The following is an 18,394-nucleotide window of genomic DNA, read 5'->3' on the forward strand; positions in this document are numbered from 1 at the left end:
CCCCGCAGGGTGGTTGGGCACTACCAGGCTCCCCAGGGCAGTGGGCACGGCCCCAAGGCTGCCAGAGCTCCAGGAGCGTTTGGACAACGCTCTCAGGGCCAGGGTGGGATTGTTGGGGTGTCTGTGCAGGGTCAGGAGTTGGGCTCGGATGATCCGACAGAGAAGGATGGGAAGGGATGTTTTACAACAGCATGTGGTGACAGCACAAGGGGAAATGGATTCAAACTGAGAGTAGGGTTAGATTGGATATTAGGAAGAAATTCTCCCCTGAGAGGGTGGGGAGGCCCTGGCACAGGTTGCCCAGAGAAGCTGTGGCTGCCCCATCCCTGGAAGTGTCCAAGGCCAAGCTGGACAGGGCTTGGAGCAACCTGGGCTAGTGGAAGGTGTCCCTGCCCATGGCAGGGGGTGGGACTGGATGAGCTTTAAGGCCCCTCATTCAGTTACTCTGTGATCCCTTCCAGCTCAGAATATTCAGTGATTCTGTGAAATATTTAGATCAGTTCCAAACTTGTATAATTTTATATTACAGGAAAACTGCTCTGATTTGCACTGTTGAAGACCTGACCCATGGGTTCCAGGTTCCAAGTGGCTGATAAAACCTTAAATTAAAACTGAACACTTGTATTCAGTGACTGATGTGTTATTAGGAAAACTGATCAATAGACTTTGCAATGGCTCAACTTCAGTAATCCCCAGCCCATCCTAAATCTGGTGGTTTGTGGTTTTTTTGTTGTTATTTTTTTTGATTGGCACTTTTAAGTCTTAGATAAGACCAGCTGCTTAATTGGTTTCCTAAAAATCTGTTTGGAAAAACAGCACTGCACATCCCATGGTGAACAGTGCATGTTTACAATTAAAGATTAGAAGCAATTGCACAAATTTAAGTCTCCTTATGTACTGCTGTGAATTATGTAGCTTGTTTTACATAGAAAAGTTTATGAGTATGAATCTTCATACTTTGTCTATTTTCTGTCTGATCTGAATATGAGATGTTTATTATTTTACTAAAACAGAAAAGTGATATAAGTCTTGACCAATATTGGATATTTATAAATGTTGTGCATGAAAATGTCTTCTGCTTTTAAAACTCCTGTGATAACCCCAACAAACCATCAATAACCCTAGCAAACACAGACTGACTGATGCCAGAACTTGAAGGAAACACCCTGTAAAAGATTGCTCAGATTTTAAGTTTGAATAGTTCTTGAAAATACCTTCAGAGCAGAATGATGAATTCTCAGGTTCAGAAATTCTGATTGCTGACCTGGAGGAAAAGTGCAATATATATTAACAAGAGTCTTTGAGGCCATAACAGAAATATTAGAGTGACTGTGTGAAGGAAACCTTTTACTACCCTTGGTTTGTGGATAGGAGAAATGTTTCAGTCTCCTGGACTGTCTATATTAGAAAGTTGTTTTGAGAGAGGATCTGATTAGGACTGGAGCAACAGAGCAGAGAGACAAGGAATCAGGACTTCTGGATTTTATTCACAGCTCAGACACACAGTTTATTTGCTGTATGACAGTGGTCAATTTACTTTCCTGACTGCTCCTGTTGTACCTCTGACCTCCCTGTGCCCTGCTTTTCCCCATTGCCTCTTATAATCAGCTGACCTTAGTATTCCAAGACTTCTGCGCATGGGTCGTTGTTAGTTTTGGGAAGGTGCCCTCTAAGAAACCCCATTGCTGTCACTAACTAGGGGTCAAATGAATGATTTGAAAAAAGATCTTGATCTGTTGACTTGCATGTGAAAATCCAGTTGTTACAGTTTAATGTGTCCATGTTTCATGTGTCCATGAGCAAACTCCATGCCTGCCATGGTGTGCAGTGTGTCTGATCCAGGTCCCCCACCCCCCAACAGCTGGATGGGTTGTTTAACCTCGGGAGCAATGGGTGGTCTGGGAAGCAGCCTGCTCTGCTCTTGGGGAGCTGGACTCATCTCCACTACAGAGATGTTTAATAAAAATATTTGTTAAACAATGGCTTTATCTGAGTGTGTGATCACAGCTGTTTTATTTTAGCAACGTAACAGCAATAACAATTAAATCCATATTTCTCCTTGGATATTTATTTTCCTGAATTCATTCTTAGTGCGGTGAAAGAATTTGGTGTGAATTGCTGAGTTAAAATAGAACTGCTTGCAGTGGATTTCAGATTGCTTGTATTACCTTTGTATGATTTTTCTATTACTTGAGACCTTAAAACAGTACAAAAATACATACCACAGAGAGTCCATGTTTTAAAATATTCTAAAATTCTTCCCTCTAATCACTATTTTTAATTGTTAAAAATGTTCTGTTCTGCAAAGCCATGTTTGACTCCTAGAAAAATTAAGTGCCATCTTCCCATATAACAGCATGTAAGAAAAATGTGGATCGTGCATTTTGGTAAAATAAAAACAAAAAGCTCTTTTAAAATACTATGCAATTACTGCATTCAAATGAAGATAGCTCCTCTTTAAATCTCAGTTTTATAGAACTGCCTATTTCAGTGTTGCCAATGCCTTTTGTTGAGATGTTCAGTATTGAAGATGACACTTTTGAAGGAGCTGGCTTAGCAAGATTTTACTGCAGCTACTTATGTTTCGTTGCAGGCTATTCCAGTGGCTGGCAGCTGGCAGGCTTGCCCACCATGTGAGAAGGAAATTCAGTGCTGGTCAGTACAGTTCCCTAAGACAGTGGAGGGGAAAAAAGAGAAAGCTTCTGTCACTGATTCTTGTTTTCGATTCCTTTGTCAGATCTCCATGAAAGTATTCCAGTTATTACCTCTTGAATCTGATGGCATGGATGTCTCTTTGGAATCTGTTTACATAGTTAAGCATCTGAATTCCATAGGGCCCTGCCCTGTTGTCAGGCCAGTAAATCCTGGTAAAGATGTTCATAGAATCCTAGAAAAGCCCAGGTTGGAAGGGACCTTGAAAGATCATCTGGTCCCACCTGTCATGAGAAAGGGAGCCACGATGAGATTGTCTGGCACCCTGTGCAGTTGCATCTTGAAAACCTCCAGTGTTGGGGATGGGACCACATCTCTGGAGAGGTTTTTCTGGTGAATGATTGTTCTCAGTGTAAAAAATATCTTTCTTGCATCAAGATGAAATCTCTTCTGATGCATTTTGTATTGTTTGTTGCTCCTTGTTTTCTCCATGTGGCACCTTGTGAAGTGGGAGCCTCCCTCCTCTTTTGTAGCCACTCTCTAAGTATTGGAATACTGTGATGAGGCCTCCTTGAGCCTGGTCTTCTCCAGGGAGAAAAGACCTTAACTCTTTTAGTCTGTTCTCATAGGACAAGTTCTTCAGCCCTTTGATCATGTGTGTGGCCCTCCTTTGGACCCTCTCCAGTATAATATGGTTCTTTCACACTGCATAAAACACTGTATTTTTTACTTCCAGCACCCTGATGTCATCCCTTTGCCTCCTTGCAGGTTTCCCCCTGTCACCATATGCACTGAACTCATTTCCACCTGGTTCTTACACCTCCCAAGCAGTATTACAACTTTTCCATCAGCTCCCTGCTTTCTATCCTCCTGGCTCACATCACCTCTCATTTCTCTCCATTCACTGAGTTATCTTCATAGGAGATGTTAGGGCTCTTATTTCTTAACTCTGCACTCATGGCAACTTTTCACCTGGTTAATGTCTTCCTTCTTCAACACTTGCCCTTGTTTTGCTTTTTATTTCATTATCTCCTTCCCCTCGACAATTGCCAATCTCTTCTAACATACTTTATTTTGTCTCACATTTTCTTTTATAGCTGTAACACAAAAAGAAACAAGATCTACTTTCAACACAATTCTCTTTTATCCCCACTAGAGATAATAAAAAGTCCTTCCTTTATTGAAATGAAGGTATTATGCCCTCAGTGCACATTTCTGTGAGAGTCCTCTGTAGCAAAAGTCTTCAGATATTTAGAGCAGTTCACAACATTTTTATCCTGCACATATAAATAAATTCAGGCAACTGCTTTTCTTCAGTCTTGCACGACCTGTATCCCAGACTGGTAGATTTTATGTATATTTAATACATGTATTTTGCTAGCTTAAAAACTAAACATGGCTGGTTCATGGCAATTGACAGCTGTTGCTGAAACAGGATAGGAAGCTGGAAAGGTGCTGGAATCTTCTTTGGTTTTGGATTATTCTCAAATAAATCCTTCAGTGTTAATAAAATAATTTAGATTTCTCATGAAGCCTCTTTAGGGAATTTTTTTTTAAAAAGCAGTAATTCTGAAAAAGGGTACGTTCTCAGAACTGATGTTTCTGAACCTGATTTATTTGTCCTTTAAAAAATATTTTGCTAGTGTTTAAAAAGTGTGCAAGAAAACAACCTTCATTGTAACAAATGTCTTCAGCTCTGCTTTCCTTTCAAAGTCATAATTTTAACCTGGTGTAAGGCCAAGTCTTGTTTATGTAAAATATATAAAGTGTTACACTTTAAATCTCATGTCATACACAGTCATATGGGAAATACTGATTTATCCTATGCAGAACCATACATTTTACAGAGGTCTAAATAGGGAATATTTACTAGAAGCCATGTCATTGAAATGAGATAGATTTTTAAGAGATTTAAGCAAATTAGAGCACATCTCTCAGCATTTCTGAAGACACCAGCCTTCCACTGGCATCCAGCTCCTCTTCACCAGTCATTATGCCCCAAGTTTTCAGGCCTAAGTATTTGAATTACTTGTATGGCACCTTTGCTCTGACCACAACATGAAAAATGAGTACATAGTTTTGTGACTACACAGAAATAGGTGGGATGTATAAAAGATTTTTAATAAACACATTGTTTCATTGTTCCATTATGCTATTATAATGGCTTTGATCTGTGAGAGAATTAATAAAACTAGAATCTGAATTGTTGAAAATTAATGCAGTTCTACTTAGTTAATCTACACTACTTTAAGATCTGTATTCACTGATAGTTTAACCTGTGCCAGTCTGTTTAAAAACTGGAATTAATGTTATCTAAATTTTAATCCTCAAGTAATATTAATATTTAAAATATAATAGTTAAGGCTTGTGCTTCTTTATGACAAATTGTTTTGTTTGGAAGTGATTGATAAAATCCAATTTTTTAATTCATAAACAGCCTTGTTTCATCTAAAAATGTTTATCCAGTTTTCCAGTTTGAAATGCTGCCCTACTGGCACTGCTCTTGTGTGCCCCAAACCCAGCAAAATTAATTCCCTATTCACTCTCCTAATGACAGCCAGTGTGTTATTCAATAAGAACAAGTTAGGTTTGTTTCCAGCTCTCCTTGAGGCACCTTGGCTCAGAGCAGGGAGCTTGTATGTCATCAAAAGGATCTTCCAAGCCTGTTAATAAGAGCCACGCAAGTTTTTATGGCACAGTGGACACGGCGACTGGTTTTTGCTCTGCTCAGCCGTTCACAAGAGTATGTCACAATGAAGCTAAAACCCGTGGTTGAATATTAATGAAGGCAATTCATTCTTCACTCCTCAGCTAGTCTTTGCCACGTTGGATTTGAGTGTTTGCCAAAACTGACATAAAACTAATAACCAAGAGGGAGCCACCTTATGTAACGCTGTGCGATGCCCTCGTGTGACATGGCAACTTACTTTTCTTTGTGCACTGCTGCTGTTAACCTGCATTTCAGACAGGGCCATACAGCACAGACTGGGAAAATCTGGCTTTTTAGAAGATGTGATGTGGTGGTAATGAGGGGAAACCAGAACGTGAGGCTGTGGGTTCAGATGCTGGCTGAAGATCACTCAGTCTGTCCACAAATCTAAAAATGCAGCACTGTGTGGTAAAGCTGGAAAATCTTTAATGTCTTGGCTTTTGCTAACAGAAAAGAAGAAAGTTAAACTCATGGAAGACAGCTGTGATAATTTTGGTCATTTCTAGACATGTTAAGTTTTCATTATAGCAATTATTCTTTTAATTATCTTTTTAAACAGCTTCCATTTAAAACATCATCCACCATGACTGGCTTTTCAAAAGTGCATTTTAATCAGTAGGGATCCAATTTAGGAGAGCATAGAACTCTGCATTAAGGACTATCTTTCCTGAAGGCAATCACTGAAACCATTCCTAACTTCAGGCACGTGCTAAGGCTTCAGTCTAACTTCACTCATGGTACTAAAGAAGCTCAAATGATTTCAGGCATAGTGTAAACTGGAACTGAAAACCAGTTTACTGCAGCTTCAGCTCTGCAGCCCCTCATCTCCTAAGGGGATGTGTGTGATGGCGACAGAAGGGAGACCCATCTTGGTGTCATAGGCAGAAACTCAGACATTGAGAGCAAAACAAAAATTCCAAAACCAAGCTGTCAGTTAGAGGCTGTGACAGCAAAGTATGGATAATGTGGTGCATACAGTGAATCTACCCAGGAAAAACAAGACCAGCTCTTAAAAGAGAAATAAGTTTTGGACAGCTGAGGGTATAACAGTCCTGCCACAGCTGTGTCAATGGGCTAAAAGCAAAGGCTCTGTGAGTTAAAACACACACTATGTTGTTATGTTTAAGTGTATTAAAAAAAAAAAAATCCATCATCTCAAGCTGTGTTTTCTGTCTGGAAGCTAGAAAAGGTTGAGGAATGGGCTGCCAGGGATCAACAGGGGACAACTGCTGCCGAAAGGATGAGGAGCTGAGCGTGGTAACACACCAGGCAGGGCTGAGCCCCTCAGTACCCGGCTGAGGGGAGCAAGACGGGACTGGGGAGGGGACTGGGATCGACCAGGAGTCCAGATCACCAGGAGGGGTTGTGGTGGTGCAGCAGGTCCGAGCTCAAGCTGGGAGGTCAATCTACAGATCAGGTCCAGTGCTCACCAAGCCAGTGCACAGCAACAAAATGGATCCAGCTGAGCTGGAGGCAGATGCACATGGGACATGGCTCTGACAAGAACTGAAAGCCCAGAGCTGAGATCAAAAGGAGCTGCTGGGCCCTTGGCCCCAGGTGAGACTGGCCATGGCCAGGGGACCCAAACTGCAGCATTTTCTCTTTAAGGAAGCTCTAAAAAGTCATATTTAGAGTTAATCAGAAGAGAAAAACACAAGTAAGACACAAAAAAATACCCAGCTTTCATAGTTTTTAACATAATATCTATGCATGTTTAAAAGACTAAGTGTGGAAAACAAAAAAAAATAGTTTTATTTACTCTAGCAAGAAAGTTGTGAGATCACACAAGATCTGTTCAAACCATAGAGGAAATAGTAATTTCCAAAAGCTCACATGTAACATTAACCATTCAGGTTTAGCACTGAGGCTGTGAGTTAGTTAAAAAGCATCTAATTTGCTCCCATGCAATGCATCCATAGTTATGCATCTTCAGAGGAAGTGAGGAGATAAATGGCATGATGTAGCACAGGGCAGCTGGTTTGGATCCTTGTCCCCAGATATGCTGGAAGAGCACTAGAGCAATTATTCTTACCCCAGGCATGTTCAGGCAGCCCATCATCATAAAGTTAACAGAAAACAGGTATAATCTCTCAAGTATCTAGAACTACATACCTCCCAAGCATTCTCAGAGAGGTCATTTATATTTCTATCCTGATTTTTTTTCTTTTATTATTTTTCAGAAAGAAAGAAGACCCACCTAATCTTTCATTTACATGCATTGTTCCCTGCTAACTTGGATGCTGACAGGTCTTTTACGTGGACTTTTGCATCCTGCATCTGTACAGTAACCTTTGAGAAGAATTTAAGGGGAATTTCTTACTTTCCCTTTTTTATTTGTGTGATGGAGGTATCCATCATGTGTGTGCAGTCAGGTGCATTATTCAGGATATTGGGAAATTGGGATAGGTCAGGTAATGGAAAGCAGATATCATGTAGGTGTTGTGGGATGTGAGATCTCAATGCAGGATTTCTGTCTCAGTCCAGGCTTGGTAAAGCTGAGCAGTGACCCTGTTATGCTATGTGGTGTAGCTACTACCTCTTGCAGTGTCCACACTGTGTATCTCTGCTTCCTGTGGCTCCCAGGACCTACCAGAGCAGTGCAAACTTCAAAACTGAAGCAGTCCTGTGAAAGAAACTGCAGAGCACGTTCTGAGAAATGAGAAATAATATCTGCAAAACAGAATTTCAAAACTGGTATCTAAGGGACAGGAATTAAAATTAATATCCAACAAATAATTTCTATGGTGATCAGTTTTTCTGTTGGTTCCACATGTAACTTGTCACACATTGTATGACACTGATTTTTTTATTCCCTTTCCATGATTTTCTTCAGTCTTATTTGAAGGTAATAGAACGTTGGTTTTTTTCCCCTTTTGAGTAATATGTCTGATTCTCAGGTTTGGTGCATAAATAGTAATTTGTGTGTTTTATTGAACATCTCTAGATAAACTTCCTTACTGCTATCAAGAAGAAGACAAACCTGTCTGATAAACCTGTACTGAAATAGAAGGATTGACCTGGGGATAACTTTGGGCCACATTTTCATGTCTTGCTGTAACTGACTCAATAGTTTTATTAACATGTCTACTCATTGAATAAGGAGTTACTGTGCCTGTGTAACAATATGTGTGGATGGACTCAGTGTCTGTTCTTACAAATGTCACTGTGTTAGAAAGGTGCCAAAGGCAGATCAGGTTCTTTGCTTATTCCAAAAGCAAAGGGAAGTATTTTTGATTAGTTTTTGAATTTTTGCTCTGAAAATTTTGTCTTTTTCTTTTTATAGGAAACCTTTTTTTTCTCCCCTTGAATGGTAGTAAACTTCTTAAGATGGGGACTGTCTCTGGCTAGTGAACAGATAATCTCAGTGTAAGGTGATGTTATGCCTTACTAGTGTTATGAAAACTAATGATGAAAGGACTGCATTGGGTACAAGTCAAAGGATGAAATTAATTTCCAAAGTATTGGGAAAAAATATGGAAGCTCTTTTGTGCATATACTAATTTTGTGTTGTTTGCAATGCATGGAGAAGAAGAAAACTAAGCAATATATATTAAACTGTATTTTATAATGATATAACTATGAATGCAGTTAATTAGCACAGGGGAAATGTGATCCTAAAAATAATGTTGTAAATGGAGTCTGGTTTAATAGTTGATAATGCTTTTGCTGGCTATGTGACAAACCCCAGTACAAGATGTCTAGTCTGTAGATTCCACCACTGAGTAACTCATTGCTGTAATTCATGTAAAACAATACAATTTTATCATTCTTCTAATAAAATTAGCTACAAAGAGGGCTTGTAGTGCAGCATTTCTCCTGGTTTCTATGCTCCAAAGGTCGGTGTATTGTCTGCATAAAATGTTTGAGTCACATTTGAAGGAAGAGTAATGGGATAAAAATGTCTTTATTGGAAGCGTTTGCTTCCCTGGAGTGTAGGAGCTCTTGAGTGCTTAACCATAGTTCTGTAGCAGATGGTGAGCAGCCAAGCCACTAGAATGGGATGAGAATCTCTAATGTCAACGTTGGCTTCAGGAATGAAAAACACTGGTTTTTATAGAGAGGGGTCTTTCCTCTGCGGTGTAACAATACCTGTTCATTGCATTTTAACTAAATGGTTTTATTTCCTGCAGCAAATAAAGTATCTATGTTGGGATAATAGGAACTGCCATTTTTTATGCATAAAAATCTGGTTCTGCTGAAATCAGTGGCAAGATGACTTGATTTCAGTGGAATTGAGGTTTCACCAGTCCATTTAAATGTCAAATCACAATAGTAGGCACTTGTGCTTTAAGCAGTATCAATAGTAGGTCTATATATTTACTGTATTAGCACTGACACCATCAAAATTGGGTGTAATTGTGAATGACAGTAGATCACCATTCACCATATGGTTGTCCTTGTGCCTAAAACTCAGTTTATAAGTGGGTCATAGCAGTCGTATGAGACAAATCATTCTGAACCCTGAATATCTGTGCAAAAGCTTTTTTTGTGCATTAACCAGCAAAATCACATCTTGCCTTACTTTCTGAGGTGGTGGGAAAAGGCATTATGCTTGCTGGATGAAATCTGAAATGGTTTCACTCTGAACCAGCTGGGAGTCACAGGCCTGGAATGACAGGGTCAGGAGAGCAGAGACCATTCTGGTTTGGCATGAAAGAGGAGAGACAGAGATGAGGGACATGGAAAACATCAAGATGTCTAACTAAACAAACGAGCTAGACCTCAGCTGGAGTAAATCTGAGAAGATGCAATGAATTCAGTGAAGTCTACTCTGGTTTACTCCAGGCCCACAGACTTTCCAGGGTTTGAGTGATCTAAATCACATAGCGGTTCTTTTAAAGTTTATCCCATCACTAATTATTTGGTGTATCTGAATGTCTGACATGCACTTTGTGAGGCTTTTTAAGAGATGATTTTGCCAAGAAACCGCAGGATTCAGGGTAACATTTTTTAGACTGTTTGTTGTCGGTGGTGTTTTGACTCTTTGAGGTTTGCTTTGTTCCAAAGCTGTGGTTTTAGTGAGAAAATCTTCACGTAGCATCTGGCTTTCCATTGCCTGTTCCTGGTGATGTTTGCTGAAAAAAAGCATAGATTTCCAAGTTGCAAGTGAAAAGTGTGTGCCCTGTCAAGAACCTTCCCCCAGCCTTGTTAGAGTGCAGGTATGCAGCCCAAATCCTACTCAGAGCTCTCATTTTATAAATAGAAGCCAAAGTACAAAAGGCAAAAGCTAAACAAAACTGAACATAAGTCTAAAAGCTATAAACCCAAACAGTCCATAAATCAAATGATAAGATACCACAAGATGAAGAATTCATGAATAGCAAGCATATAAGTTCACTTGGTAGCATGTTGGAAATGTGCCACCTCCTGCAATTGATAATCAAACCCACCTGAGCTAGTGGTTTATGACTTAAATAATGTGGAATATTTTCCATCTACTGTATTAGAAGCTAGATTAGAGAAATCAAAAAGAAAGGTTTAACTACTCAAGAAAATAAGAAGGGAAAGTTGTGTTTTCACAGACATTTCCTTTGCAGTAAATCAACGTTTGCCTCCCTTTAGTGTCCTCTTCACTTATGGAGGAGGAGGTTACCTTTCATTTATCAGAGGCAGTGAGCTATTTCTGCTCTTGGAAATGTTGCTGTAAACTAGATGTGTCTCAAATGGAATCTAATTTCTCATTACCATTCTAACCTTTCAGCCTTTGCTGATTCCATAATGAGGAATTTTGAAAGGAAAGTTCAGAAGCAAACTGAATCCTTTCAACAGCCCTCTCTGTTTAGTCAGATAAGAACATCTGTGAAATTTAAGGGGAACCTTCAAAGGTGTTCATGATGCCCTGATTTATTTTTTTTTTGCAGTTGGGAATTGACATAAATAAACCCAGGCCTGGACCCAAATGCATGTTTTCTCGAGACTTCATTTCTCCTTTAGTTTCTAAATTTTTGCCTGTTGGTGAGAGGTAAAAAACCTGTCTGTAGAGGAATATATTTTATGGTTTAACTTCATCATCATGTGAAACTAGATGAAGTGCCCCTAACATAAAGGAGATGAGATGCTGAGCACAACTCATTCATAAATTTGCAAGTCTCCAAAAGAAGGCTGCAGTGTTACTCTTCAAATTCATTGCTTTTTTGAGTCTATTAATAAGTCCTCTGAATGAAAGCAATTGTTACACAGTGTTCAGGGACAGGATTGAAGCCACATTAAAATCTTCCATCATGATAGCAAAATTTAGGGAGTTGAGGCTGTGAGCTCCAAACCACGTCAACCTCCTAATAACTGGTGGTTGTCTTAGGAAACCATAAGACAACATGTACTATTAGGTGTATCATTGTGTGGTAACTATTGTCTATTACTGATTTTTTCCCTTGTAACTAGCACATTTTACTTATCTATTTATGCAAAGAGTTTGATTTAAGTCAACACTTTAATTTTAGATTCAAGTCTGAATGAGGTTTAATTGCCTCGCATTTCCAGATGTTACTTTTTCAATGAACTGAACAGAAATATTAAATGGTATGGCTTGAATAGGACAGAGGCATAGGGTAGAAGTTTGCTCAGGATCCTTCAAAACAGCTGCCCTTTTACACAGTGATAGGAGAAAACATTATTCCTGATGTGTAAAGAATGGACTACAGAATGTATTAATTTGAAAGTATGAGGAAAATAATAAAAATTTTTCTCCTGCAAATTGTCCAAATAAGGAAAACCAGTAACATGCCACAATCTGTTTTAAGTGTTGTTGCTTTGCACTTTCTGAGACCTCTTAGAAGATTCTGTAGGGGTAGATGAGAGGGGCCAAGTGGTCTGAAAACAGTAACTGCAGATCTGAAATAGTATTTAAATTGAGAAAAAGATCTGTGACACATCAGTTGTTTAAGCATTATATGTATCAGTGACTATCAACTGTCTTTGAAAGAGATGTGATATAAAGGATGGTGTAATTCAAAGTAAATTTGTGTAAGTTATTTTCTAGTAAAAAACCCTACATCAAACTAAACCTCAGAGCAATGGAAACTGGTGCAATCTTTGCCATGCCAAATGCTCAATCCAAACCCAAACTATTGTCCTTTGTTGGGTCCTGGAAATATATTTCCCAACCATTAATTTATATCATTAAGTACTGACTTGCCATATAATAACAGTACACAAACTTGTACTATTTAACAGAGACATGGTATTGCTTTCCCCTGCAATTTTTATTTTAATTTCATGTATTTTTCATGTTTTTTTGGAGGAATGTTGCTGAGCACTGGGGGAAGGCATAAATTAAGGAGGAATGGCATAAATTAAGACTATCCCTATATTCCTGTAATTCCAAATATCAGTTTTAAATAAAATAAAGAAAAAAGAAGATAAGCAAGCTCCTTGTCTGTGTGATGATGTGGTGGTCTCAGATCAGGTCAGACCACAAGTCCATTAGGGTTTGTTTGCTCTTGGCTTCTATAGCTCTAAATTTCTTTCTTCTACTCCTTTATAGACAGAAGTCCAAGCCTATCTCTGCCAGGCCTTCACACCACCTCAGTGTACTAAAAATGATGTCAGCATCCTCAGGAACTAGAGGCCCAGAAATATCCTTGAGTTGAGCAAACCTGTCATCTGTGCTCTGGACCAAGCCCTCAGTGGCTGTCCTGTTCCTTTAGCCTCCTTAGTCTCCCAATGAACTGAGATTTTTTTCCTTCTCACAAAACCTCTTCAGCTCATAGTGAAAGGAACACAGATATAACCATATTTTTCACTTCTAAATGTTTTTTATGCATTGTCTGAAAGAAAACCATCAACAACCAAAAGATAGTCGCTTCTGGTAGATACTGAAGAACAGAACAAGCACAGTGATATATTCCCAGAATAATCAACTCCCCAGATTATTTTATATTCAGGGACTTTCTGAGCCAGAGGATCATCTTTGTGTTTAAAAGCTTTAATTAGATTTCTTCAGTGCATTTGTTTAATCCCTTGCAAGCTTTTGTGATCTTCCAGCATCCACAACATCCTGTGGTAAGAAATTCCATGAGGCAGTCTGTTAGAGTGATGACTGTGCTGCTGTTGTGTTTCTACAACATGTGGAAATTAACAGCTCTCTTATACCTCTGTTACACCTTCCTGCCCGTGTTTTTTTCATCTGTCCACACTATTTGCCTACAGAAATTCCTATTAGATTGTCTTTGTGAAGACTCTGCTCTTTATTCCAGGAGGGAATAATTGGGTGAGTCCTCTACTGTAGAGACCTGCTGCCAGGATTGTGCCTTGCCTGGTGATCTAATCTGTCTGTCTGACTTTGAAGTGTTCTCACATGGCAAATATACAGGACATAAAGTGACACAAAGTCTTTCTTGAAAAGACCCCAGAGTTTTTCACCCTAAGGACAGATGACATCTGCAGAAACTCTGCCTATTGCTTACTTGACAGCGGGGAAAAGAACATGTAGAGCTGAGTTCTGAGAGTACTTCAGGCTACAATAGTCTTGGTGTCTCTCAGATCTTACAGGTAAGTATGGAAATGCATCACATTGCACAAAACTCCTTCTTTCTGCTCTGGGTTCTTTACGATGGGACCTCTATTTTATCCTCATTACATAAATTTGGAAGGTGGCTTTATGCACACGAATCTTAAAGCCTTGAGAAGGTACTTGGTCAGGGCAGATTGAGAAGTTTCTGGAGGCCTCTCTTAGGAAGACCTTGTTCAGATAGTTTTTCTGAATGGAGTTAGAAGTGGGAATAGTTTATCAGAGTGGGTGCAGCCCATACTTGAAGGAGTTCATGCTGGACTGCATAATTGATACAGACCTCACTGCCAGTAGTGCTTTGGCTGCAGTAGCAATATGCTTAATGCTGGCTACCTGCCCAGGGATGTAGCCTTCTTTCTTGGCAGATTTTGCAGCCTGCAGCCATGTCTTGAAACAGCTATTGACCTGGATCTTAGCTGATTAAAACTAATCTCAGCATGTAGCATTTATCCTGGAAGTTCTGCCTTCTATCTTCCAGAAACTCAGCACATATGTCCCACCTATCTTGCTTCCCCCCAGTTTTAATTGCTTTTGATTCTGAGTATCAGATCATCTTTTCCCCTTATTTTCGCAGCAGACAGTTATTAATGGGAAAAAATGTTCCTGGTGTCTGGCTGTGGGGTGGATCGTATTCCAAATACAAAGAATGACCTAGTTTCAGTATATGATGTGGCAGTTTTCCTCAACTCTGACTGTATTTCAGTAGCACTTAGCACCCTCACCTAACTCCTGCCACAAAGTGTTTCCCACTGCAGGAGTGTTCATTTTCAGTACAAAAATATCCCTAACAAAATGACAGATTACCAACATTGCTGCTTTTTAATGAAGCAGACTCTCTAATGTAAAATAGTCACTGTGGGTTTCGGTTTGGCTAAGAGGTGGCTCGCAATAAAATATCGAGCAGTAAAATGGTATGTCAGAGTAATGCTAGAGTAATACCAAATTGTGCATGCCTATCACATTTTATTTCTGCCCTTGAAGGGTTGCTCTGTTTTTACTTAGAGCAGAGCCTGTTCACCCTGTTGGAAAATGTCCATTTCAGATTCTGTATGTGCTGACTTTTGGAGGACTTGATGTGATTGCTTGACTCTCATTTGTGACCATAACTTGTAGTTAAACTTTTAGTTAACTTTAACTATTTTATATACTTAACTTTTAGTTAACTCATAGTTAACTTTTAGTTAAAAGTGGTCAGCTCATAGGTTCAACTGCAGACACCTTTGGCAGTGCTTCCTTGTGGCAGACAGGGCTTTGGATGCCCTCACTCACAGTGCTCAGTGACAGTTCTTTAGGACCACATGTAAATGATAGAATGCCAGTCCTGGCTAACTTGTGCATAGGAATGTAAGCTAAAAGGGTTTAAAGGAGCTTATCTCTGCTGCAGGATCAAAATATTCTCCTAGAACCCACCAAAATGCTGATGTAGGAGATGCAGTTACAGAGCTTGTCGTGCAGGCCCTGAGAAGTCCTGTCCAAATCTCTCGACTGTTTCCACTTCAAAAAGGGCTAGGTCAGTCCTGAAAGGTACTGAGTGCTTCAGATTAGTTTCTGGAATCTCTTCAGTTCCCTGCCTGCATGCTTGTGCAGTTCAGACTGCTCAGAAATACGTAGGACCAAGTCTTAAATTAGAGCCTCCCTTCATCCTGCTGGCAGCGTCTTCAGGGTGAACGTAACCTTCCAAAGGCAGCACCAGGACTGGGCACTTGGTAAGGTCTTCATAAGTCCTGTCTTTTTCACTTGATTGTTTCCACTGCTGGAAGTACCACCTTTTTGGAGCAACAAGAATGTGTGACTCTCTCATTTCACAAAGGCATTGACAGGGAATCTTTTGTTACTGCCAATAGTTTTACTTCTTTGAACTGACCGAGATTAGTTATGATGATAATGAGAAGCATGTTTTGAAGATTACCATCCAGGTGGCAGAACAGATTTTTGTTTATTATGAGCTGATAAATCAGGTATTATTCAATTTGCACAGAGCTGCAACAGTAATTACTTGAATATATTGAACGATTATGTCTAATGAAGGTGGATTTATAATGACTGTTACATCCTGAAGTTCTTACTCATCACATAGTAACAAGAGCTTTGAAAATTAGGACAACTTTAGAGGAACCATCTTGTAAAAGCTTTCTGAAAAAGTAAATTCTGTTCAAAGTCATTTGGTGGGAAACACTCCAATTTTTTGCTTCTTCTTCAGGTAGATGTGCCTTATTAAGTGGTAGATGGACAAAAATTAGGTTAAATTATTGTCCATATGGGAACTAGTATATTATGGACATTGCTGAATGATGTAAATGCAAGAAAAATGGTGCCAAGAAAACAATACAGTTGGAGGAAAGTATTTGCAGTATAACAAAGGAGCTAAAATATGGATACTTGGTGATTTGCAGAACTCTTCCCATGTCGTCAAAAGATATGGGGCATGGCCTCAGACATTCATAAGCATTTTGCTTCCTCTCTCCATACCAGCAGACACAAAAGTTGTCTTTAATTTGCCTCTCTAAAGGTCAGAAAGATTATATCACAGTGAAATACCACAGTGAAATATCACATTCTGTGTTTTGCTCAGGATCAGAGAGCTGGGAAGAATGGGTGACCAAGACATTGTGCATTCTGAACTCACTCCTTGGAGGGGTGATTAGAGTGTCAAGGGGGCAGAGAAGAGCTGGGTTTGGAATTAGGACAAGAAAATATCTCTGGCAAGACAAGGAAGGGAAGATGAATGTGGACTTGAGCTGTGAATGGACTAGACCATTTGGGTAAAGTGGGAGAGGAGGGAATAAGAAATCAAAGGACATACTTAGGTTTATCTGGTACTTATTTATTTTGTTGGAACTTCAGAACTTGAGGTCTTTCGTGTCTTATCCCTCTTTTATTTCTATAAATAACTTAACTCATTCACTGCAAAACACTGCAGATTTGCTACCTGCACTACATACCTGCAAAATCTTTCCCTTGGCTTCAGTGGAAGCAGAATTATCTGTGCATACTTAGTCTATAAGCACTGCAGAGCTATCATGATTTAAATAGTTTTTTGTGCAGGCCTACTGGCATTGAGCCATTTCATCCTGGGCTGTGTTGTTGTATGTGTATGGGTTGGATGATTAACTGGACTCTCTTCTGCTTTTCAGACTGTTTCATTGCAACTGTCTTACTTGGGATACATGTATTTTTAATTTAAAACATTATCTTCTGCATTCCACCTTATGGCATTTTTATGTTTGAGACCTCCTCATTTTTTAATAATTTATGATAAATGTGGTTCTATCACTTCATAAAAATTATGGTTTCACATAATGCAGCATGATGTTCTAACCAGCAATGCTGCAGACCTCCAACCCTTCTGATTGGCAGCATCAGCCTCTGTAGGGACTCCAAAGTCAGTAATTTTTGTACAGTTCATATTGGTTCAGCAATGCATTGCCCAAAGAACTGGAGCAGTGTTTTCCAGTGACTGTGCTTTAAGGCAAACCTGAGATTTGAACACCTGTCAAAGAAGGAAAGCAGCCATTGTTTTTTGTTTGATTGTCAGTTTTGACAATCAGCTTTCATTTTGAGCCCAAATCTTTATCTGGACTTTTAAAAGTCCAAATTTCATAAGAAATGTTTTCCCAGGCACGAGGTAACAAATCAGGTTGACAAACAGTTTTACTTCTCTGGAGGTCTTCAGCGCTGTTTTCTCAGTAATGAACACAAATGCATAATAATGAACTATTTTGGTTTTTTTTTAATTCTGTGGAATACGGAACAACCTGAAGTAGAGTAGGGATACATTTTATGAAGGACAGCACAAACAGAACACAATACAACATTCAGTAATCCTTTTTCAAGTCTTTTTTTTTTTTTTATGAGGGATGAGTTGGAAGGCTATGCACTTAGATGGACAATGAGCTGAGATACCAAGATTTATGCACTTGTTTCAGTTCAACATCTGACTGTCTATATGACTTCAGCCAGATCTTTTTATCCTGGTTCTTTATGGTTGTTTAGGACTTAAAGATGTAGAAAAAAGCCAGAGCATAATTTTCCTCTTGTGTAAAACACCTATCTTCCTTTTTTTTTTTCATAGTGATCTTAAGGTAATTCGATGTTTTTGGAAATGCAATGCCTTAAATGGAATATATTTCAACAGCTGGAAATGCCCAAAAGTTTACTGGGGAAGAATTGACTTCAAATGCCTTTGTGTAATCTTCTGCAAGGCAATCATCTATGTCTTAACTAGACACAGTAACTTCTGTACTGCTGTTCTTTACGATATGGTTTAGTGGGCATGGTGGTATTGACTTAGTGGGCACTGAGTCCAAGGTGGTCTTGGAGGTCTTTTCCAGCCTTAATGTTTCTATTACTCTAAAAATAGGCACCAGCAAGAGACAGGGTGGACTGTTGCAGTATCATGGTTTTAAAAGGGTGCAGGTTCCAACTTTAGCATTTAATTTTTAGACACAGAAACGTGAGGCAATTCCAAGCTTTTGCCTGTGTGTCTTTTACTGTGTTCCCGAGAATTTTTAGTCACCATCCTT

The sequence above is a fragment of the Manacus vitellinus genome, unplaced genomic scaffold (genome assembly GCF_001715985.3).
Source record: "Manacus vitellinus isolate BGI_N305 unplaced genomic scaffold, ASM171598v3 scaffold_10_pilon, whole genome shotgun sequence".
Taxonomy (NCBI): Eukaryota; Metazoa; Chordata; class Aves; order Passeriformes; family Pipridae; genus Manacus; species Manacus vitellinus.